Source organism: Aythya marila, assembly GCF_965140915.1.
Source record: "Aythya marila genome assembly, chromosome: 2".
NCBI lineage: Eukaryota > Metazoa > Chordata > Aves > Anseriformes > Anatidae > Aythya > Aythya marila.
Genome location: NC_139043.1, coordinates 147,005,950 through 147,031,463, shown reverse-complemented (window position 1 = coordinate 147,031,463; position 25,514 = coordinate 147,005,950). Strand labels below are relative to the sequence as shown.

The following is a 25,514-nucleotide window of genomic DNA, read 5'->3' as shown; positions in this document are numbered from 1 at the left end:
TGTCACTTGCACCCACCCCACTACTGCAGGCAGGCTGCTCATTGTATCAAGGAGGAGCCACATTTTATCAAAGAGTACATTCCCCTGTTTAAGCGCCTAAAGAATCCCAAAGGCTCGTCAAACCCTGGCTCTCACCCACCTCAGCACACAAAATCCAAGGAGAGCACGAAGCCTTGCACAAGGCCATGGGCTTGGTGGCCCCACAGCAAGTCGATATCAAGAGACCAAAGAGGCCCCAGTCTTAAACTCTGAGCCCCGAGATGCTGATATTGGAGGTGTCAGCCCAGCACAAGCATGTTTCCAAAAAAGGAGGGAAAAAGGAGGGAAGGCAGCTGTTGTGTTGGATGAATTTTATCTGGGAAAACCCAGCCAGACAGAGCAGCCAAGTGAAAATGAGTTTTTTTGACTGGGAACCACTGATACTGCAGAACGCATCCAGCTCTGCTTAGACACGCAACCAGGACCTGCAGTTGCATCCCTTTTCCTTCACATAATCATCGCAGCTCCAAAGATTCGATTTATCCTTATCTCTGGATAGAGAATCAAGGCGCAGCTTGAGATCAGAGACCAGCAATCACCCAACCCAAGGGCACTGTGAGCCCCTGCAATGTCATCTGGTCCCCAGGGCAGATGGATGGAAGCCCCCATTTGGACATGGCCAGAGCTCAGCCAACAGGCAGCGACCATACAGCGTCATTGTGTTTCCCTCACTATATAAGGAAGCATTTTGCCTCTCCAGTGCTGCAGTGAAAATACTGGAATGACCAGTAACAGCAAATTGCAAAATTGCAAATTGCAAAATAAACTATATATGAATACATGCACACACACTCCATCTCTTTGCCCACTTAATACTCAACAACTGTGATGTACTGCAGCAAACTGCATTTCCTCCTTCACCTAAGGTCAAAATCTCAGAATGCATCAATATCAGTTCCACTTTCTCAATGCAGGACAATGGGCTGCACCGCTGAGAGCACGCCTAGGGCATCAGTGGAGACAGAAGCATACAAAAGATCTTCCAGAGCTGCAGCTGTTCGGATAAAACAGCTTGTGCTGCTAAATTTTAACCTTTACTACAAAATATGTAGTCACATTGCAACACAGACTGGCCAGCACATGCTGAGCATTCTGCAAACACACGCAGAAAGCAAAGTTCCTGTCCCAAAAAAGCTTATGGTGAGGAGATGCAGGGGAGGAGGCAGCTCAGCAAAGGCAGATGGATATCTGGAGGGAATTTCCTGTGCACAGGACATGCAGCAAAGTGCACAAAAGCTCTCAAGGGAGATACCAACCAAGAGAGCCCTGACATGTAGGACTCATTTCTTCACATTTTCACACCTGCGGGCTGTTTCTGAGTTACTGGGATGCTGCGTATTTCAGTGCTACACTACTCATACTGGTGCCAGTATTCCATAGGCACAGTGTAAGCTTCAACCCAACCCTTCCCGCTGCTGCAAAGCCACAAGACACACTCCTCAAGAAGCTCAAGGACTGCAGAGAGCTGTTGCAGGGCTGGTTCCCATGAGGGAAGTGCCACAGGGCCATGCTCTCTGTGCCACTGCAGGAGGTGCCTTGCTGGTCCCTGCTGAGACCGCTGCAGCCGGCGTGAGCTGACCCAGTTGGACTGCAGCTGCCTGGGTGATGCTTCAGGAAGGTGCTTACGCTGTCATTTGGGGTGTATAAACACAGAGAGCAGGCTCAGACAAGCTCACAGATTTAGGCTGTGTCCAAACTACTCTCAAAGGAGAAGAAAATTCAAGGGCGCTTGGTAGTTTAGCAGAGGCCCAAGCTCTCATCAGCCAGTGGGTTCGGATATCCAAAGCTACTGCAAACAGCCTGGTCTCAGGTCATTCTGTGCATGGTGCAGACACTGAACTTGCAATTCCTCCAGCCAAATGCAGACCTTTCATCCAGACAAGGCGTCCCCGCTGTGCCTGCAGTACAGAGCAGCAGGCGTTGTAGGGAATGATTCATTCCACAGACACCTACAACAGGTCAGGGGCAGGCACTTCCTAAAATTATCCATTTCCCTCCACTGACTGTTAAAGAAGGCTGGGGGAGACTTGTTCAGCTGCAGGTAATTGCAGCATCGATCTAGAGGAGCACAGCCCATGCCGTGAATCCCAAATGCAGTCAGGCCACAGCCAGATACAAGGTTTGTGTGAGCCACAGACCTTGGCATGCTCGGGTTAGTTTCCAGTCCTCTGTGACCCCGAGAACTTCAGGACTCTAAAGACCTCCCATCAGCCCTGTCCCTATAAAGGCACATAGACCCAGAAACCCGTAACAAAAAGAAGTCTGGAGGCTCGACAAAAGAGCTCTCACCCAAAGGGCTGTGGGGAAGCCCTGAAGGGTTTGTACCTCTGAGCTCACCAGCACTGAAAACTGTCACCACTCACCTCATTTCCCAGGAAGCCCTGGCAGGATCTGAGCTCCCTGCTCACGCTCCTCCTTTCTCCTTTTCGCAGTCAAGCGAGACCTACACAACATCACAACAAAAGAAATGTCAGCAAGCCAAACCCTGTTCCCTCCCTCCAACCAAAAAAGCTTCATTTCCTCTCTTCTCCAAAATAACGCTGCAAAGTAAAGCAATTATATATAAAAGTGTTCACTCCGGCCCCCAAGGTTGCAATCAAAGAGGCAGGGAGTGAAAATCCCCCAGCTATACAAGTGTAATTGCATGCAGGGTGTGACGTGCCCTCCACGGGGTGGGGATGGAGCCCCCCATGAGCAGCCTGGGGATGAAACCCTGAAGTACTGTGCCCACCCCGTGGCGAACACACAGAGAGATCCAGCAACGGGGCACCAAAACGAGCCTGAAGGTCCTCAAGAGACATTCAGGTCAGCTTTTGGGGAAGCAATCCCCCAAACACTCCTGAGGAAGCTCAGCCAGGAGCTCCGGATGGTGAAGGGATGGCGAGCTGCAAGGACAAGGGCTGGGGTAGAGGCCCCCTGCTGTCCCAAAGCATTGACAAGAGGGCACAGGTTTTTCCTACTAGCCATCTCCAGGTCTCATGGATGTCCCCTGATACAACCTGATCGCACAAAGGTTGCAAGGGACACTTGGAGGACACCAGTCTGTTGGTCTGGCAGCTAGCGCTGCTGGGGGTCTGCTTTCTCCCACAAACCAGGGCTCCCTCCTCTTCTTCCTCCCAAGCCATGGGACCCCTTGTCAGGGCAGCCCTATATCACACGGCATCTTTGGTAGCCCAAGCCTGAACCAAGGCAGGGTGGTGGGACTGTTAAGATCAGAATAGCTTCATCATTCAGCGTACTTAACCGAGTGACATTTGCACTGCTAAATTTGGGTGAGTATGAGAAGCATTCCCGCAGAATGGGATGTGGGGGAGGGACAGGCAGTCTCTGGCCTCCTTTAATTCCCTGCCAACCGTTCTGCAACTCAGAGCCCCTGCTCCTCCTGCAAGGCAGAGGTGCCACCCCGAGCTACCCTAGTGGGGATGCCAGCAAACCTGGAGATGCTCTGCATTAACCCATTTGATTCAGCATCTGGGCTTGGCTGTTCCAAGAAAATGATCAAGTCAAACTTTCTAAAGCAGAGAAATACCTACAGCTCCCACTGAAACGTGAGGTTTCCAGGAGGTACACCTATCTCAGCATAGGGAAGGAGTCGACAGCCCAGTCTGAAGGCACTGCCCTGAGGGGACGCACTGCTTAGCTCAGTAACAGCCAGCAAGAGTTCTTACATTCAAGCTGCTCTGAGAAGTTGTGAATGCCTCTTATAGGGTGTACATATAGGAACAAGCTGGGAAAAACAGCATTAATACCTGCAGCAAGAATGGGCTACCAGCACAAGCAGCATGTAGCAAAATCACCCGAACCTGCAATGCAGGTACCATGATCAACACCTGCATCTTCAGTTAGCTCTGTGGAAGTCCAGAGAAATCTGCCTCTGGAAAACCAAGCCATAAGACATCTTTGGGGGGGTTGCTGCCCACATCCAACAAATACTTTAATTAATCCCGGAGCGTGCCAAGTCTGCTGGCATACAAGGTGAGCCAGAAACCTTTCCCAGCACCCACACTGAGAGGTTTGAGCGAGCTTCTGAGGAATCCAGGAGGGAGCCCATGCAACCAGCTGCAGCACTTCAGCTACTGCTGCTCTCCTGGATCACTTCCCAAATGACTCGCACACACACACCAAATCCAGGCTTACTTTCTGTAAAAGTGGGCATCAAACACTCTGACATCAAGAACAATGATTAAAGACACTGAGTTACGAGGAAAGATTAAAAGAGCTAAATATGTCTAACTTGGCTAAGCAATGAGTAAGAGGAGACATGATAAAAGACTCCAGGCATCCGAATGAAGGGAGTGGCGCTGAATTAAAGAACTGAATAGTTCGAATGAATAAAATATCTTTCTGAGAAATGGATCCATCAATGATCTCCCAAGAGATAAAGTACAAGCCTCATTTTTTAGGCATTTAAAACTAGTCACTAGAATCTGCGTTTTTGAGGAGAAATCCACATTGCCCCGGAGGGAGTATGCACGAAACCTTTTCATCTCCCATACAGGATGCTACGAACAAAGCGTGCAATGCCACAGGGAAGCACAATAAACTTGGGAAGAGGCAAGTATTTAACTCCACCTCACCCAAAAAAACAGAGATATGTTTTTTACTGCATAATAATAATAAAAATATTTTTTTTAAAAACAAACAATCAAAGAGGTCTGTAACCAAGATCTTCAGTATCCTCTCTGGCACACTCAGGCTCTTTGCTGGGCGTTTCCAGTTCACAGAAGCAGGCAGGTATAAACAAAATGTTTTTTATTCCTTTGTCTTCAGCAGACCCTAATCCTTACTACCTTGGCTAACAAATAATAATGCTAATAAAAAGGGAAAACAACCACCAGCCCATTCCACACTAACAGGTCTGGGCGCCCTACAAGTACTTGACCGACTCCACCAGGTGAAGGTGCCAGCTGGGAACCCAGAGCTCATCAACTGGGGGAAAAGACAACAGGAACAGCATGTGATGGAGGCTGCACTTACAACCTCCACCCCCAGAAAGCCCCATGACATGGCAAGGTGATAAAATCCTGGAAATCAATTCACTACCTGGCTCTGCTGAGACCATACCCCTCAGAGGAAGCACCCTCTGAACCAGGGATCTGATGAGCTTGGTAAAATTAGAAGCAAGCCCTGAGAAAACTGCCTGGGATGAGAGCTAAACCTGTTGCACTGGGTTTGCCCCAAAACCCCACGTGTAATGCATGCAGCACACATACGTAGCTAAATACCAACTCTGAAGCCAAAGATTTTGCAGGTGTGTTCACACAACCTCTGATCTCTGGCCTTAGGAGGGTCTCCTGAACATCTCCTTCGGCATGGACCATGCAATGTGCTCAGGGCAAGGAACTTGACCTGAGTGGTGTTTACTGAACACAGAGCATTGGGTCAGGACAGAAGGGCTGCCAGTTTCCAGCACCAGCAGCTTATTGATACCTTTCATATACCTGGGGGTTGCAATTCACCTCCAGGAGGTCTTGTAGGGGTGTCTGCTCCTGATATCCTTGATGCAACTTGGCCACTGAGAATCGCTGGGTATGATTTACACAGCTCCTTGGCAGGCTCCTTCACCTTCAGCAGGGAAAAGCCAAAACCCCTCTGCTGGGGGTGCAATTTAAAACCCCTCTGCTGGGGGTGCAATTTAAATCACAGTCAAGTTCACTCAGTGGCCACAAGTCATCAAGGAGGTGGCTCTGTCCCTAGTGCCCCGGGCCCCTGCCTCCCCCACAGCAGCAGGGCAGGTAAAGCCAACCCAGGGCCATCGGGTCTAAGAAAAAAACAGCGAGGAGGAAAAAAAAAAAAAAAAAAAAAAAAAAAAAGAATGAAGAGTTTTCATCTAATTAATTCCCTAAACCAGTTCAGTGGGGTTCAGGCAAGTACTAGAAATCTTTCCCCTTTTGGCACAAGGCAGATCAGCTGAACTGCAACATGTGACCACAATCCAAGGCAACCTTTGTTTGCAAGACCAAGAGTGGATCTTTTTGATTTATTTTTTTTTTCTTTCCCACAGCAAGGCTGCTGCAGACCTAAAAGCTTTCTCCATGGGAACACGAGATCCACCGTTTACTGACCAGTGAGTTTTACAGCAAAGCTGAAACAGGACATCCACAGAAAAGTGGTGTTTTTTTATTATTATTATTTGTTTTGTTTTTTGATTGTTTTGGTTTTTTATATGTGGAACATTTTAACACATAGTGAATCTTCTTGCTTTGTTCCTCCATGTCTTTTTAGAAGGCTGAAGCGAAGAGACACTTTGCTTCACCAGGCATCAAGATTTATTGTACATACTGAAGAAACATGACTACCCCATCTGAGAGGAAGGGGTAAAAAAAAAAATAATCATCTGTTTCCATCGGTGCAGCAACACCGATGCTCAAGATAACAGGCTCAGGCCATCACAGTCATAAAGAACTAAAGGCTTGCAGGTTGTATTTAGACACCCACTTCCCGTCCTTTTGAAGTCCATTTTGGGTATCCCCGCTCAGGCTACTTCTGCAGTTTTACTCTGCTCTCATTCAAAGAGATAGACCTCGGGCAACTGAGCTCCTGCAGCTCACGGGGCAGAAGCACAAAGCCCCCCTGCCCCACAGCTCACCCCCACCATGAAAATCTGGGGAAGCCGAGCAATGAAATGTACAATTTTGCCTCTGTAGGGAGCTAAGGGTTATTATTATTATTTATTTATTGCCATTCAGCTAGCTCGCAAGAAACAATTGTCTCCCATGTGGCCAACACACAGACAAGTTTCTACTATTCAAAACATCAGACTGGGGGAATTCATGTGTAAAGAAACCTGGAGAGCAGCCTGAAACAGGAGCAGGTCCAGGTGTAGGGGTACATTCCCTGCATCCCTCACCCAATGCACCGTGCTGCAGCGAGGGGCAATGCGAGAGGCGAGCCCCGATACAGTCCATGCACCCCACCATGGGTGAGCAAGGGCAGGAGGGAAGCTGTAACCCAGAAAACCCAAAAGCTGACTCCTACAGCTCTGTCTGGAGTCGGTGTGGGTGCTCCTGTGCCCAGTGTGACCACAGTTTGCCCTGGCAGGGAAGGGCTTTCATGGCTCCAACCCAGTGACATAGCCAGGGCAGAGCTGGCTGGACAATTAATGACCTATACAGAAACCCACATCCTATTACTCTTCTTTGACTTGCAAAGATGCCAACAGCACAGGTGACAGCAGGACCTGATCCTCACTGCTCTACCTGCCCACACGGTGTGAACTCCCCACCATGGGCACCATGCCTTCCCCACCACCATCAGCAGAAATGACCACAAGTCCCTGCCATAAGAGTGATTTCTGCGTCCTTCTCCTGCTAGAAGGATGCAGTAGGGTGCCTGTTGATGCTTATGAGAGGTGATGGCCAGCACAGTCCTGAGAGCATCTTGCTTTCCAACAAACTGAGCCCCAGGATATCTTTGGAGCTGCCTGGGAAAGACACGCAGACATGTTCTGCATGTGGGCAGCAGGGATACAGGCACAACACCCAGAAGAACAGGCATACGGTGGCAGTGAAGCATCTTCTGAGAGATGACAGAATCACATAATCACAGAATCACAGAAATATTAAAACACAGAAACTGGCAAGGCCGTTAGGCAGCAGGGCCCAGAAGCCCAGAAGTTCAGCAGCCACAGCACCGCCACCTCCCCTCCAGCCCCAGGCTGCATCCCCGGGTCCTTCAGGAAAGCTCTGGGAAGGTCACGCTTGCTAGGAAGAGACCCAGGAAGGATGAGAAGTGCACTTTCTCACACTGACACACAAATTTTGGTATCTATGTCAATCCCTCTTCCTGCTCAGCAGAGCCTTTGCTGGCAGCCGTTCGCAGCAGACATTTCCCAAATGCTTCCTGCAGCGCTCCCCGCTCTCTCACACTACGATAATTGTTATGCTATTTCTGCTCGAGATCTGAAAAGGCGCCAGGGAGAAAGAAGCGAGTCCTTTTTGGGTGGCTGCTGGCAGAGACTGGGCACAGAAAGGCCCGGCAGCATTGCCCGCTGCAAAGAGAGCCCTCGGCGGTGCACCCGCACTCTCCAAGCACCCTGGGCTGGAGCAGAGCGGCACTGAGCAGCCCTGGGCACTGCTGCGAGGAGCCTGGAAAGAGTTACTGCCGGTTTCGGAGGGTTCCTCCTTCCCAACAAGGCAGTAGGGGTGAAGAATGCAAGTGACGCAGCAGCATCCTGGCGGAATAGAGGAAAAAAAAAATAGCAGAAAAAAAAAACATCCCCCTCAAAAAAAAAAAAAAAAAAAAAAAAAAAAAAAACTAAGGCTGTTTGGATGAGGTTCAGGATGACTACACTTTTACTGTAAGTGTTTAGTAACTTGCAGTCTCATAACCCTTCTCTGCCCACTTGGGGCCACAGCACAGAAATTACGAGCTACAAGAAACACTCCACACACACACACACACACACAAATTCCCTGTCCGAGGGAGGACAAAAAAAAAATCTAACAAGTTAAGCCACGTTTCCCATTTAACAGAGACCAATCGCTATTTATTTAACAATTTTAAAGTGTTATTTTAGCCTTCCCGGTTTGTGTGTGTTCAGAGGTTGTTTCTGGGACGCCAGCCAAAGTCTGTCGGAGCCACTCAGCACCAGGAGTGGGAGGAAAAAGCTGAGGGGATGAGCGCAGGGAGGCAGTGGGCAACGCTTCCCATTCTGACAATCTCCCGAGCTGCAGAGCTGGACAGAGCCAGAGGAAAAATGAGGATGGAAAAAAGGAAAGCTGCTGGCAGATCTTCCTTGCTCTCCAGTGTGAGCACGCCAGGAGATAAGGGTAAATCCCCATGGGCACTCGCCTCGCCGGGCTCGTCAGCCAGCTGTCCCTGCCACGGACGGCAGCTTGGCACAGGTCCCCTGCAAGGTGACCTCCTCCTCCCCAGCTCCAGGGAAGCAGTAGCTCACCTGGATGCTCCCCCCAGCACCCAAATCAGATGCTCTGCTGAGACAGCTCCGAGCAGAAATGATGTCCCCAGGGAGGGAGGCACAGAGGTCCCACCGCAGGGATGCCCCACATGGGTATCACCCTGGCAAGGCTCTGGACCCGCCCAGGAGATGCTTTCCCAGCAGAAATGGCCAGATGATGGATTACCCACTTGGGCAGAAATGCTACTTGGTATCCACCTGCTCAGTACGCCCTGCAGCTCCAGGACAAGCACACTGAGGGGAGAACAAAGACATCAAACATCTCCGGGCAGGTACCCTCAGGGTCCCACTCCAGGGTCCTGCACCCAACTTCCCACCTCCAGCTCCTCCACACATCCCTGCACTGGCAGCTGCTGGCCATCAATTCCAACATCCCTCCCTAAGGAGGGATGCGCACACTGTGCCTCTAGACCAGCCTTTGGGATCGACCTGGAGCAGACAGGCAGAGGCATGATGCTGTGTTGCAAAGGCTGCTGCCCCAAACGACAGCTCTCAAACATCAGGAACAAACCAAAATTCCATAAAGTCGAGTGCCTGGCTGCAGAAGCCAAGCAAACACTGCTACTTACCCCTGTACCTTACTAAAGTGATGAACAACTAACAGGAACAAACCCAGTGCCCAGTGATGGAGGCTGCGATACACACGGCTCAGACACCAGCCAGCCCCTTTCACACTCACAAAATACATGCTTGATCAGTTAAAAAAGATCCCCTCTTTTGCCCATATTGAAGCATCAAATGCTGCCTTCACCAGCAACTTTCTCCACCGCCCGCTCTGCAGCACACAAGCTGCTGCGCAGCAGCTGGCCCGTGGGGTTGGGAAACGTTTGCATGCAAGCACAAAGAGAAGCTCTCACCGGTTGCTTAATAAAGGCCTGATTCAGAGCCTCCTGAAGCGGATGGGAGAGTCCAGCTTTCTCAGATATGGGCCAGTAGGATCATGGCTAAGTCAAGGCTGCCAAGCCCTGCCTCCGAGGAGCCACGATGCTCCGAGGCCTCTCTGCCACAGCTCCCCACTGCTGGTGCTCCCAGCACACACGCTTTCTCAATGCTCCCATGCCAAATTGCCATGCTTGCTGCCAATCTGAGGCTGGCGGGCAGCAAGATGTTACAGGCTCTTCTCCATCTGCTGCAGATGTGCTGCATACCAGGAGACCTGCTGCAGTGACTCACTCTGGGTGCCTGCAGAGTTGCAACTGGCAGCCTATAAAAAGAGATAAAGAGTGTGCACATCAGTGGAGCCCTGCTAAGGCATGCCAGCCTCGAAAGTGCCTTCTTAAAAATGATTTTGGGGTGAAAAGATACAGAAGGGAGTCAAACCACAGGGAGGAGACAGAAGTCACCAACTGGTTTGGGAGAGGCAGTGATAACCGGGACACTCGCAAGAGCCAGACAAAATAGCTGCATGTGGCCAAATATTTGGGTAGCCACAGCCACTTGGACTACCCCAATAAACTCGTATTAATACAAGCCCAAATGTACACCAAGGATAGAATGCCCCATCCACCAGAGACGTGTCCAAATGAGGTCCCTGAATAAGGATCTGCAGCAGGACTCGGGGCTGCAATGACACAAAGTAAGACAAGGGTACGGGGCAGCACTGGCACCTTACAGGTGCTTCTGCATGCTACCCATCAATACTAGCACCAGCACGATGACCTTGGACCAGGCAAGTGGAAACTGCATCAAATACCCTGACCCTAGGAGCTGCAGTTTCCCCCTGGGAGAAGAAGTTTGCTGTTGCAAAGCTTGGAGCTGGTGCTGCCCTGAGGGCTCAGTGGAGGTCTCCTCGCTGGCTCTTTGGAGGTCTCCATCGCTGCAGGAGGAGTTTCATCCCCCCTCGCTGGACAGGACAGGGTGCTTGGGCAGATGCAGTGACCTGACCCAACCTGGAAGCCTCATAGCTCCTCCCAGTCCCATTTTTTTTAATGATGCACATGTTACTGTACAGAGAGACACCTTGGAAATGCAGGGCAAAGGGTGCCGCCAGTAAATAATCATGCCTGGGCATGAACAAGTGACCAAGGGGACACACACTTCCCATAGCAGCCTCCAAGCCAGTCTCAGTGCCATCAGGGCAGCACATGCTCCCCACGTCCACTTTGCTGCTGTCCAGGCTGGGTGGCACAGAGATAACCCAACACCTCACTCACCCACCCTATGTATCTGTGAGACAGTCTGGGGTCTCACCCTGCCCCTACCAAGCATGTGAGAAATAAAAACCTTCAGCGTTGCCCAAACCACCCGCCATGGTTTGCAAAATCAGGGTGGGTTTGGGCAACTCTGGGCGCTTTCTGCATGCCCCAGGAAGCGTCCCCGTGATGCTGCTCCTCTTACACTGCTCTCAGCAGCCCTGCCACAAGCTCACTTCCCAGCAAAATGCACTTGGTGGACATTTCCTCTGATACAACATCATGGGGAGGAACTGCCTGGGCAGCCTTCAGCTTTTCTGCTGGAGAAAAAAAAAAATCATTCCTCCTTAGATCATGTTCATACCCAACAAAGCTTGCACATGCTGTAATGCAGTCCCCCGCCCCATGGGAGCTCTTTGTTCCACGCTTTGTGCTCAAAATCATCTTGTTTTTATTTATTTACACACAGTGTAAGTCTCTTGCAGCCTGTCCAACTCAATTGCCAGTTGCTCACCTCTCCGCAGCGTGGGTTTATGACTGCATTTGACTTCTTTCCAGTGTAAGCCCCAGCCTGTGAGCTGCGAGGACGCAGCAACAAACAGCAATTTGGTTTTCTTCTTCTTCACCTTCTCAGTAACCTTTTTAAGGCAAATTATCATGATTTTTTAAACAACCTAGACCAACACAAGTCAGAATCAGCACCTCACATGTTGCCTGTGTCAACATCAAGCTCTTTTTTTCTTCTTTTTTTTTTTTTTTTTAAAGGGAAATTTCAGCAGTGACTGAGCTAGAACTGAAACCCAGGGCTGGGTAGCGAGGCTCAGATCTGCATCCCCCGAGACACTGCGCTCAGCGCAGCACAGGGTCGCAGCACGGCAAGGGAGCCCTGCACACCGTGTGGAAACTGCTGCAACCTCTGGAAAAGAGCAGGCGTACCCAGTAGCTCTGCCTATCTATCATCTTCCTCATCGAGGCACTTTTATGTCCTACTGTGATTTTAAAAGCCAGCGCATGCTGTTTTAGGTTTGATGCTACGCATTCTTAATATCGACCAACCAATACCAGAAAACCCTTTCTTCTTGTGGTAAAACCCTCAGGGTCTTTTCCCTCAGGGGTACAGCTGGGAGGGCAGAAGAGACAAAGCATTTAGCATTTAATCATAAGCATAAGTATCAGCTTGAATCATCTGGGCTCGGGAGGGCTGGAGAGCATTCCCAGCAGCTGTGAACACCGGGTGAGACGGCAGTCGCAGGGGTATTTGGTTTAGCATTCACAGGGCGGAAATCATCAGCTTGCATCACGGCACAGGGTGACCAATTTGTGGTCAACGGAGCGGCTCCCAGGAGCCAAAAATGCAGTCATGTCGGAAATCTGGACTCGGACTGCCAGGAGACAACTCCTCAGTGCTGGGACACGCAGGCTCAGCAGGACCGAAGGGCAGCAGCCAGACGCATGCCAAAATGTGGATGCAAGGACTGCAGAAACACTGGGCCAGGAGGGATGTCCAACAGCCATCCAACCCTGAAGCCCTCTTGGCTCATTTGTCTCCGTGCTGCTCTCCAAGGCAACACCGGCTCCGCTCTTGCCAAGAAGGAAGCCAGACTCAGCTGCAGCTCCCAGCCACCAGCAGCATTCGTCCCGCCATCCAGGAAGGGCTGCTGGGACGCTAACAAAGTGTTTTCTAATCCCTTTTGGCCCAGCTCCAGAAACATTCGTTCGTCCCTCACTGCCACCACCAGGAGCAGGAACCTGTACTTTGAGGAATACCAGCCGGTCCCATTGCCACCGGGCACATCCGAGCTGAGGCACTGCAAGGCAGCGTCCAGGAAAGCGCTGCTTTATGGGCAGCCTTCCTCTGGTCCTGTCCTCAGCTGAGGAGAGATGCTGTGCTCCTCACACCACCTTCCTGGGCATCCCAAATCTGCAACCTTCCCTTCGAGTCTCTATTCAAAAGAGATGTTCAACCTCTTCTCTTCTTGCCCTTCCTCCTGCAACCTATCCATTGGCCAGGCAAAATCATGCAGCCACATTGTGAAATAATTTTAGGGACATTTTGGGGCTTTATTTCTCTATACAAATATAAGTTCTTTTGTCTAGCTCACAGTATCAACATATAGACAGACCATCGTGGCTACACCACTGCCCAGATGATGAGCTGCAGCTCAGGAACACCAGGAGAGCAGACACACCTGGCTCCAAAATCACTGCTAAAGACAGCATCCCATCCAACCATGCCTAACACCTGTGGTTGTTTTGTGGTTGTTTTTTTTGTTTTTTTTCCCTAGGTTTAGCATATGCAAACCTTCTCGCTATTCCTCATAAGTGAAGTTTCCCAAACAGCAGCTCCATCTTCCCAAGCCACCTGCTTTCCTATTAAAAATAGAGGGGCAGAGACTGGATGCTGTGTTTTCAAGCAAGGTTTCATGAGACAACCGAGACAGAATTGTTACCTTTGCTGTTTTCCTGTGGACTATTCAGGATTTGCCTTTCTTGTAACAGCATCCGACTCCTAATACACAACCAGACTGTGATTCACTGCGGCTCCCAGACCCCCTTCTGCAGTTAACCTGTTATTGTTCATTCTGGGTACGTGCATACCATTTCCAACTGCACTAATTTGCATTTGTCTTTACTAAATTTATTTTTCTTGTCTTCAAAGCACCCCTGTAGCTTCAGACAACTGCAAGCAAGGATACTAACACCTGAAGCACCTGCAATGCCTCTGGTTGCATTTTATCTTCTGTATCCTTTGCAGCCTACCATATAACCTACTACAGAAACTAGACCTTAAGCAGACTCCTCAAAATGCCTTACTGATCCAACAGCAAACCATTTTATTTTTATTTTTTTTAAGTATAGCTTCTTAAGTACCCAATTATGACTATTTCATCTTGGTCGTATTTCCCAAGTTTGTTTATCAAACTGTCAATGTTTCCTCGAGAGCTACTCAACAGCTTTCAGCACTTTTTTTGGTGCAGTCCCTAAAACGCCACCACTGGCATGAGTAGCTCTTGAAGCCCTCCATCTCTGCCGAGCTGGTAACTCAGACAATATGAGCGAAAATGGAAGAGCTCTGCAGTTATTTCAAGTTTTCTTAGAGGTCGGATCATGCAGATTATGCAGACTAGGTGAAGAATCACTGCTTTTCCTCAAGTCTTACCTTCCGAGCTGGGTTTCACTGATCTCCTTGCTGTTATTTCCCATGGCCGAGCTCCAGGGCTGCGGGAGCCCATGAAAAAAAGCTGACATCCAAAGGGTTAACAACGTTTTTTTCCCAATCTTTAACTCACAAAAATGATTCCCACTTGAAAAAGGAGTACTTCATTTAAAAGGAACAGTGGTTGGGAAGGGTAATAAAGCACTCAGAAGGAAATTAAAAAAAAATTATAAAAAAAAAAGGAAGCCAGGGGAGAAAGCAAAATAACACTTCCAGAAAGTTTTCCAAAGGAAAATGAGTAACCACTTGTTATTAAATGATAAATCACAGTCCTCAGGAAGTGGCATTGTCTGTGGTCTATTTTTAATGAGCAAACAGCCATGTCACTGGCATGAGGGCTGAGCATGCTGATGGCGTGAGTCTGTGGACAGCGGGAGCGCTCGCCGGTGACCATCTCCTCATTCCTGCCAGTCTCACTGTTTATCAGGGACAGCGAGACCATGGAAAACAAGCAGCTTGGAGGAAAAAAAAAAAAAAAAGCACCCAGGACAACAAACAAGGCTGCTACTTTCCAGGGAGGGAGAACAGGAGGAAACGCTACAGACCAAGCGAAGGAGCCAGGCCATGAGTTCTATCAGCCAAGGTGCTACCAGGAAGCAAACCCGTGACAATCTCGGTGACCTCAAGGGGATGCAGGACAGCATCTCCCACACATGTGAGCATCCTCTGAACCACAAGATGAGGAATCTGGGCATGCAACAACCTCTCAACCTCTCTTCTCTGGTATCTGCCACTGAGACTGAGCTGTCTGGGGCACCTGTGGAGTGTGATGGGACCAGCACCTCACACTGCAGCTCCATCAAGATTGACGCCACTTCAAAGGTCTAACAAGCTGCATTTGATGTCGATAATGAGTCTCAGATTCCTGTGGTGAATGACTCAGGCCCTCGGGCTGGCTGGGAGTAGCACACTGTGTCCATGGGAGGGAAAGCAAAAGTCAGCAGAACTAGCTGGAGGCACAACCCCAGAACCAGATCACTTCCAGTTCAAGAACTGGGGAGCCTGTGGGCCACAAGGGGACTGGTGCACACAGACGGATCCTGATGGATCCAGCGGCACTGTACGAAGGTGGTGATGGAAGATTTGGGCTGGGGTGGCATTCCTGGGATGGAGAAGGGCTGGGTGCTGCTGTCAGCCCCACACGGCACAGCACGTGCCCCCAGGGGCTTCCTGATCCCAAGGTAGATCCCAGGAGGGACAAGCAGAAGGCAACCAGCTACCTCTGCATGGGGCCATCTGCTGCTGCTTATTGTTTGAATCAGAGTCCCCAGAGGACCACAAGCTGTCAGGCAGCCTGCCTTCACATGGCAAGCTGTGCACAGCAGCAAGGAGAACGTTTCTGGCACCGTGCACCAAGCGTGACCATCTCCAAAGCTTGAACCAAGCACCTTGTCCCATAGCTCCTGCTGCTGAGCTCGGCTGCATATCAGGCACCTCTTCCATGCAGTCACACCTACAAAACTTCCCAAGGAAAAGGATTGGGAATGAGCAGGAACCTATAAACGGCTCATGGACCTGAGATGAAATACAGCGCTCTTCACCTTATTTCAAAACGTGTCACGTTGCAATTCTGCACCTTAACTCAGCTCTCACTGACCTGGTGCAAAAAGAACGTAATTACTCAATTTCTCAACTGTTTCTGACATTTTTTCATAGATGAGGTTTAAGCCCTTTTTTTTTTTTCCCTTTCCTTTTAACAGGAACAAAACCTCACAGTTTGCAAGAGATTATACAACACACACACACGCATCACTGTTCCAAAACAGTGTCTGAAAGCATTTGTTTGATTTCCCCCCCACACCCCTGTAAAACACCACCCTGCTGGTCTCATTTATTGTGCGGCATTTTGCAACGAAGCGTAAAAACGGTATTAATCATAGCTCCGAAAAACACAAACTTCTCTGAGGTTAGAAGTAACCATTTGGAAGGAAAACTTCCAGGAGCCAGAGGGACCGACAGGACTGGAGACTGAAGTCCCTCTTTCAAAGGCCAAGTGTATCCCAGTATATCCCTTGGACAGCTGCCCCGTGCCAAAGTTATACTACGTTATTCTTTATGCTTGTCTGCGGGTCAGTACAAGTAGCAAGAAAGAGATTTGGTTCAAAATCAGGATAAATACCCAAAGTGAATGGGGAGGTTCAGTGGGCGAATGCGTCGTAAATCTAACGGGAGGCTCTGCTCTAACTACAGCTTTTGCACAGATCGATGCCTGCAGCCTCAGCTCTGCTCTGCTCCCTGTCTCCCTTGCCAGGATGATGTGGGCATGGGGCACGCTCCCCTTGGGTGTCCCAGACCGAGCACCAACACCCCTGGCAGAAAGAGTGGTCTCAGCAACGGTCAGAAACACGGAAATCTGGAAAGACTATGCCCCCCAAAAAATATATTATATATATATATATATATACATATATCATTATATCTATCACTATATATATATAATTATCATCTTTATGTTTTCTGGCCAAACATCTTTTAAGAAAATTACGTTATAGAGAAATCAACCTCCACTTCTGCAGATTTTGCGTGAAGACAAGGAGTGGCTTCTGTCGAAGATGAAGGTGGGAAAAAACTATGAGGCTATTTTCTAGATGAGATGCTTTAGCAGAGTGTTGCAAAAGGCTTTGGAATCCCTTCACTTAGGAGGGAGAATATTAATAATTTTAAACCTTCCTTTTAAATTAGGAAGAGCGTTAAAAGAAACTATTGAAGGAGAAAAACCATCAAGCCCACCACAGCATCCAACTCAAACACTGGCATTTTCTCTCAAGCCCCAGAAATGGTTTCAATGAGCTGGCACCCAAGGAATTTACCTTCTCCTCGCTCCTCCTTCCCTGCTGTCAGCTCCTCAGCCGCTCTCCCTTCATATCATGTTCCCAGCACCCCAACAGGAGGGTGTTTCATGCTGAGCACCCAGGCACCACTCACCTTCATGCTGAATCCTCCCCACACCTTCAGCTCTCCAGAAACCCGAGCAGAGCTGGGGGCAGAGGCGGTGCAAGCAAGCACAGAACGTCTTGCAGGGCATGCAAAACATTTCACTGTACTCGCTCTCCTCCTCAAGCAATTCATCAGGGGTTGTGTTTTCTGTTGGTTCTTTTTTTAACTTTGCAAAGTAAGATAAGGTCAATCAAATGCTTCAGGCTGAAGGATGGTGGCAAAGAGGTTCAATTAAGCAATTAAGAATCTGTCTCTGGTTTTCCACCATATTGCCCAGCTGTCGATGTGTATCTATGGGATTCTGTGAAGATCACAGAATCACAGAATTTTCTAGGTTGGAAGAGACCTCAAGGTCATCGAGTCCAACCTCCAACCTAACGCTAACAGCCCTCCACTAAACCATATCCCTAAGCTCTACATCTAAACGTCTTTTGAAGACTTCCAGGGATGGTGACTCCACCACTTCCCTGGGCAGCCTGTTCCAATGCCTCACAACCCTTTCAGTGAAGAAGTTCTTCCTAACATCTAACCTAAAACTCCCCTGGCTCAACTTAAGCCCATTCCCCCTCGTCCTGTCACCAGGCACGTGGGAGAACAGGCCAACCCCCACCTCGCTACAGCCTCCCTTGAGGTACCTAAAAAGAGCGATAAGGTCACCCCTGAGCCTCCTCTTCTCCAGGCTGAACAAGCCCAGCTCCCTCAGCCGCAAATGATGAGTGACCCAGAAGGGCTAAGGCTGGCAGGGCCCTCTGGGGTCCATCTGGTCCCATCCTGCCCAAGCAGGGACACCCAGAGCAGGGTGTCCAGCACCACGTCCAGGTGGTTTCTGAATATCTCCAAGGAGGAGACTCCACAATCTCTCTGGGCAACCTGTGCCACTGCTACCTCTAGTCCTCCAAAGGATCAGGTAGCAGCATGTGGAGCTGCTCCACGAGGAGACTCCTATGTCCCTCAGTGCTCTGAATGTTTTTGTCTTGTCCCAGGACATTTGGGAATTTTCATCATTGGGAAAAGCCATTTGGGGCACAGGGCAGCAGGGCCAGGAGCCTGACAGCACGCTGGGAGGCAGGTGCAATTGGTGGCAAAGACAGCTCTGGTACAAAGCAGCACTGCAGGCACTGAGCAGAAAGTTAATATTTTTAATTTTTATTTTTATAAAACTCTACTTCATATTAGAATGGCAAGAGAAGAAAGTAATCCATTATTGATCTTTTTCTTTCTTTTTAATCAACAACCCCAGACTTTTGTGTGTGGTGAAGTTCTCTCCTTACACAAAGCATGTGTGCCTCTGCCTGTCTCAGCTGCTGATACGGCTTCTTATCAGCACATTTCATTCTCTCCCTTTCTTGCAAGAGCCCTGCGAGGTAAAAGGAGGATATTATCTTCATATTTAAGAGGCAAACAAAGGATGACAGGGATAGGGCCACCTTGCTATCGAGGTTTTTGCAAAAGCAGGAACAATGTGGCAGCCCAAGATTTAGCACAGGCCCAGTGGTCAGCAGTCGTGCTGGTCCCAAGGCAGCAGCCAAAAACTCAGAGACGTCTCCAGGCACCACAGCTCCATCCTCGACTTCCATACAGATGCACATTTGCACAGAGAGCTGTGTAGGGCCATCCTTTTCCTCCATCTCTCAGCAAGGAGCCCCAGTTCTTGGGCACTGAGTTAGAGAAGCTGAGTTGCAGATCTCCACCTCGCGCTGAACCTCTGCTGCAGCACAACCATGCTCTGAAACCCCACAAACCTCAATGAACCTCAGAGGACACGGCCCCTGAGGTTGCTTCTGCCCATTGCAGTGAAAACAAAGACAAAATTAGTTTATCCAGCAGACAAGTGGCAACTGTTCTGAGGCAAGCCCTGCTGTCAGTGACTTGCAGGGCAGGCTTAATTGCAGCAGGGGTCAAAGAACTCAGCCTTACCCTTGCTCTTCCCACTGGTGTATTTTTGGAAAAACAGTATGTGCAAACACTGGCAAAGTGCAATCTCATTTCTCTGCAAAGGATGCTTAAATATGCCCTTTCCTTCAGGAAAAATAGAGGAAGAGCTACTCAAAACCTACATGCCAGCCAGTCCAGCGACCAAGTGCCATCCTCCAATAGCTTTTTCAGACAGTCATGAACTTCAAATTTATTTTGTCTCCTGCTCCCAGCAGTTCCTAAACACTGCGAGCTAAATATTTATAGAAGAGTCACTGTTTGTTTAAGTTTCAATCTGTACTTGCTGAGCTCCACTATGCCCAGACCCCAAAATGACAGTTGATTACAGAAGAGCCTGAAAACAAGGCAGAGGAGACCCTGATGCTTACCAGACCTTTCATCTGGACACTTTCTCTTGTTGTTGTTTTGGGTTGCCTCTCACAGCTGGCAGCGCTCCTCCTGCTGGGATCCTGCTTCAGCACAGCTACACAAAAGTGCTCATTTAATAAGAAAGCCTGTAAAATCTGGCTTGAAGAATGCGACGGGTGCAGAGCGAGGATGCTTCAAAGGAAAGCCAAGCATCAAATGCATTGGCACATCCGTGCTTGGTGCAGCCCGGTTTTGGGGAGCCCCTGGTGCACCTCAGAGCCTGGTCCTCTGTGACTTGCAATGAAACATCTGAATTGCTCCTGAAAACACAATTTAAGCAGCTGAACTGCTTTACAGCATGTAGCAAGGCAAGGCACAAACACCTCAGAACACCTGAGACTGTGCAAGCAGCCCACCTCAAGTGGCTTGCATCCCACCACGGATTTAAGTGCAGGTCAGCAAGTCCCACACTGAACTGTCCCCTGTGTCTTTACTGGATTAAGGTTCAGCTTTTCCAGTTAACCACAGTGTCCATTCCAATGCTAAAAAGTTCTCCAATAGCTTGTAGAGTACCCACGGGTAACTGACCATCTGCCACAGGTTGAAGACATCGCATCTACTGACACGCTTCTGATAAAAGCTCTATGGTGCTGCACTGTTACAGATGAGCCCAAAGAAGTTAACTACTCTTTGGACGAGGTATTTTCATCTTATTCATCCTGTAAAGTTGTGTGTGGGTGCACGAAAAGGCTCGGGATATAAGTGACTTACATGCTTGGGACTCACCTCTGCTGCGATACAGACGGGAGGAAGGTGCAGACGAAGTGTGGGGCTATCAAGCAGCACCACGCGGGTCTGCCGCGAGCCTGGGTACCTGGACAGAGCATTTCATCCTGCAGATGCTCAGCTTCAGCTTTGCCAGCTCCCAGGCTGACAGCAGAGGCAGAAGAGGACTGCGAGCAACACCCAAGCATCTTCTCAGCATCTCCTGATGACTGCCCAAGGCTGGTATTTCCCTTCAGAAAGTTCCCATGTGAGGACCTGAGCAGAAGGTGGCATATGCACCTCAGACAGGTGGCAGACTGAGACATCTTTGCCCAAATCCGTCTATTCCTAGCCCATCTGCTGATTTGAGCAGCCCCTCAGAGGAGCGCTTGCTGCTGAAGTACTCAAAACCACCACCAGCAGCTACTTGGCTGTGCTCAAGATCAAGATAAAAACCTTTCTCAACACTGCAACAAGGGGGGACTCAGCACCATCTCCCCATTCTGAGCTTCCCTGGCTCAAGACACCTCTCCCCAACAAAATAAAAGCAAGATGCTTGTGATCAGGCACCACGGTGACATCAAAATCAGGTTTGCATGCTGCCGTCACCACTGGGATTCTCGAGACCCAGGGCGAAAGCCTGCGTACGGATGAATAACCCAACCACGCAAACAACTGTGCCACTGCGCTACACGCCCTTCTCCTTGCAGACAATTTCCATCCCTGCATGTGTATGCACACGCAGACAGGAAAGCACCTTAATGAGCTTTATGTGTGCGCTCGTATGTACATTCCTGAATCACAGCTCCGCACATGAATATGCATGGGTATGCAGGCACACTGCGAGCAAGGCTGATAGAAGAGATTAAAGAGAACACCGAAACATGTAGGAGGTTGGAAATAATGACAAGCACTTTCATCAGTAAAACCCAAATTACCCCGTCTGCACACAGCCTCTCATCTCCTACCGAGCAAGCAAAGCTGCTTATTACAGAGATGCCTTTACCGTAATCTGACTTGTACAGAAACGAGAGGAGCTGCCCTCTCTCTCAAACACTTTATTTTTCTGCTTCTCAGGGGAGAGATCGATTGTGAGAAATGTGGGAACATGGGGAAAATTTCACCCCTGCATCCCATGGCTGCTCATGCTGGGTGCTGGCCCCGTGGTCAGTGGGCAGAGCCACTCCTCCAGCACCAGCCGTGCCACTAACTCTGCCACTTCAGCTCCACCAGACACAGGAACTCCAAGTTTTACTGGGATGCTAAATGGAGCCTTTGCCATTTTATTTGAGCCGATCCTAAAAATAAAAAATAAAAATAAAAAAAACGCAGCCCCCCCCCCCTTTTGCATTTACATAAATATTGGATCTGAGCGCTTTGTGCTCTTAAGAAGTTAAAAATAGGATACAATATCAAGTCTATGTGCTGCATCTTTTATCAAAGCCTTTTATGAACATCAAACCAGCTCCTCTGCTCTCTTTTATACTTCCCCGCCATCACTCACTATTCATAAAAGGAGACTAAGGAGATACAAAGGGTAAGGCACTTCCCAGCACTGCCATAGGAAGCTGGAGACAAAAACAGCTTTTGCTCAAAGCTCTGAAATCTAAGAGCAATTTTGTGATATATTGTCAGTTTTAGAACAAGGAGATGAATAATAGATATTCAAAATGTAATAATACTTTCACAAATAAACAACGCTTTGCAGTGTCAAACCTTTTCAGAAGCCCTGTCAGCCTTTTCGAGAGGATCAACAGGGAAATCACAGCAACACCACTGGGAAGCAAATGCTGCTAGAATAAACACGTGTTTAGCCAACAGGCAAGGCTCCTCTGAGGTGCTGCTATGTCCAAACACCAGCTGTGTCCTCCAGATATACACATCCAGATCCCCTCTATAAATCGAGAAGGTATGGAGATTAACAAGATGAACCAGAAACTCGTCAGACACAAACTTGATTTTGACCCTGTCATCTCTCAGAGACCTGTGATAAATCAGAAGTACCTATCTGTACAATGAGCAGACTTGCACTCACCTATACTCAAGATATGAGTATTAATTAATTTAAACAAGAAAAAAAAAAGAAGACATTTCAAAGATGAGAGCTGCTAGAACATTTGAGACTCATTCCCAGACTGTTTATTTGTTACAAAAACATCTGGATAAGGAGCAAATTCTCCATGTGAAACAGAGAAAACCTGGAAAAAGCCTATTAGCTATCTGCATCCTTTCCATGGAACACAAATGCCATAACTTACAGTCACCATCATATTTTTCTGCCTCATGCTGTAACAGTTACGGATTTCAAGGGAGGAAGTGATAAACCTGTGATAAAAAAAATTCCAGCAAACTCTCAGCATTGCCCTAACCAAAAAAGAATTTCCTCCTTAGTCATCCAAAAGCAGAGTAAGCTGGCTCCCACGTGAAGTACAGAAAGAGTAGGAAAAAAATGCTTATCAGGGAGATTATTTTTCTTCCTAGTACTTTGTTATTTAATTTTTAAGCAGGGCAAAGGTCAAACAAAACCCACCTGATGCTGGTGTGAACACAACGCTGCTCAGCACGAGATAAAACAGCACAAGGAGCACAGCTGAAGGAGTTTCTCTCTGCAAAAGGCTGAGTGGAAAACAAGGGACGGTGCCAGCAGTGAGCATCGATTCACCACCAGGATGCTGGCACCTCATGCCAGGGAGCTGAGCCGAAAGGCCTCAGAAATAAAAAGCCATTGCAGGCTGGGATTTGACCTGATGGCTTTGAAATTGCTAATGTAAAAAGGAGGCAATACAATGATTGCTTCCTGCAAAGCAGAATGGGTGAAGCTTCAGGATCTTAAAAACAATGCTGGGATAACCAGGAAGACGGGTGTGAGGTTTCTGTCCTGCTAGAGAAGGACCAGTCAAGTTCATTTCTGTTTCATAAAAATAAAAAAAATTACAAAACAGTACTTTGTTTCTGAACTGGATTTCATACTGCAGGACCAGGAGTCCTGGCAGATCCTGCTGGGATGCCCCTCTTTTTTGAGGGTAACCCCAGCTCCAGGTGGGGGTCCCGGACCCCACAAGCAAGTATTTCCCTTTGGGTCCATGGGGCAAGACATATACCCTCCCCTTGTATCCCAAAGCTCAACCAGTTGACTTCTCCCAACCTTTAGGGAGCCTCAGCTCACATCCTCCCAGATAACCACGTAAAATGGCAGAGATTGAAGGACTCTTCCTTGGAACTGGCCACTGCCCAAGAGCAACACCAGCGCTGCCAATCCAGCCATCACCCCTGCCATTCAGTGCCTCATGCCAGGGCACTGCAGTTAGGTTTTTGCAATAGACCATGGCTTCCACTTGGCCCCAAACGCCAACACCACATGGGTGCTGCTTCCTAGAGCAGAAGGCAGCTCATCCCTGCTGTAACTTCCACAAAACCCTTCCAGAAGCCCTCACCTGCCTCACCTCACAACATGACACCTCCGCAGCAATCTGACCTCATGGCAGGTGTTTTCTGGGTTGCAGGGCTCTTCTGCAGCCCGAAATCAGCAAGCAGGCTGCTTTGGAGATGATTTAAACTTAATTACAAACCCCTCCTGCTCACATACAGGGGGGGTTGGTGTGTTGCAAGTCCTGACACCTTTAGTGAAAGGCCCCCTCCCAGGGCCTCTCGCAGCCTCGGGATGCCAGCCAGCTTTGGAGGTTTTACATTTTAGTGGCATGAGGCAAATTTCACTACGAGTTCCTCAATATTAATCCACATCACACTGCTCAGCAGATGGGAGCCCACGAAAACAGCCTGTCGACACCTCCGCAGAGCCCTGCAATGTAGTATGAGGGATTCAGTAGCCAAGCTGACATCCTTGCCTTGCTGGTTGTAGCAATATTGCATCTGGTGGTATTTCACTGTTTCCTCCTAAGGACAATCTGGAGCAGCACCGTGAGCGTGTGGATAGGCAGCCAGTACTTACTGGGCATGCTAAATCAGCAACTGCAAATAGTCATTCACAGCAAAAGCAAAGGTCACAGTAAGGACGAGTTATACCCTGAAAGTAATCGCTGCGATGCTTTAGTCAATGGAAAGCACCAAGAAACATCTTGAAGTAATAAACAGAGGACCATTCAACACATGCTAGCACGATTATTCCAGACCTTAAAAAAAAAAAAAAAAAGAGTGAAGGGGCCACAAGCACCACTTGCCCCCCAGCTTGTTCTCCTCGAAATCCGCCAGCAAGGACAGGGAAGGAAAGATTGAAGCAAAATTTCAGCATCAGCAGCACCTCCACTTTCCCCAAGTGACGTCCTGGAGCAAGAAGTGAATTCAAGGATTTAAGTTGTAAGTATTTTTTATAATGACAAATGGACTTCTGGCACCCGAGATAAGAAACTTCTAACAGCACATTTACTCCCCCACACCCTTGAAAATCCAGTTTGCTGAAGTGGTAAGGTAGTCACCCACAAACTGAAAGCTGCAAATAGTTTCAGCCCCAATTCCACAGAACCGGGAGACATTTTTAGAAGCAGGAAACCATCAAGCAAGAGACAGAGTTTGTAGATTAAATCCTCTTCCTTTGCTGAGCTTCAATACACTCAGCTCACAGAGCCATAAAGAAAGTAAGACTCCACACTAAAAAATCTGCATTGTCAAATTTGTTTTATAGCTTTGAGGGTTTTTTTTTCCCCTTTAACCAACAAATACTTGCAATTCTTGTATTTGCTGCCAGCTGTGAAAGACTTCTGCAAACCTGCAATTTCAGTGTTCATCTGTGCTGGGCACTGACAAATTCCTCTCCAGTGAGAGTGCGGGGTTAGTCATGGCAGGAGCATCTCTGCAATGTGCCAGGGCTGCTTTTCACTCTCACGTAACCGCGGGTAAAGCCAATTTAGCACAGCCATAATTTTTATATTGCTGTTGCAATCTCCAAATCAACCATGTGCTTTTGAGACACACCAACTTGCACACCCATATACAGTACCCTCATAATAAGATAAATTGAAGCTTTTTTTAATTATTATTATTAATTAATAACATGCTTCTGTCCATAGACACGCATGGGATGGATGCAGAGCAACACAATGCAGTGTAAGCAGCATGCCCAGTGAAATGCACCAAGTGGGAGCTGTATCCCAGCTCTGCCAGGCTCCCTTACCTGTGCCACCTGCACACACAGCCAGGCTCAGGTGTGCATAGTCCCACAGCTCCCACAGGACAGGCAGGACTGTGTTTGCAACAGGCAATGCAG

The 25,514-nt window shown here is 48.7% G+C and overlaps 1 long non-coding RNA gene across 5 annotated transcripts in view; it reads right to left on the bottom strand.

The window, feature by feature from the left end:
• LOC309874246 overlaps window positions 1-25,514 on the bottom strand; it is an 89,162-nt gene that overhangs the window by 16,517 nt on the left and 47,131 nt on the right. For all 5 annotated transcript variants that reach the window (XR_014316800.1, XR_014316801.1, XR_014316802.1 and 2 more), the window contains one exon: window positions 2,403-2,482. This is a non-coding gene — a long non-coding RNA (uncharacterized lncRNA). The remainder of the gene's footprint in view (window positions 1-2,402; window positions 2,483-25,514) is intronic.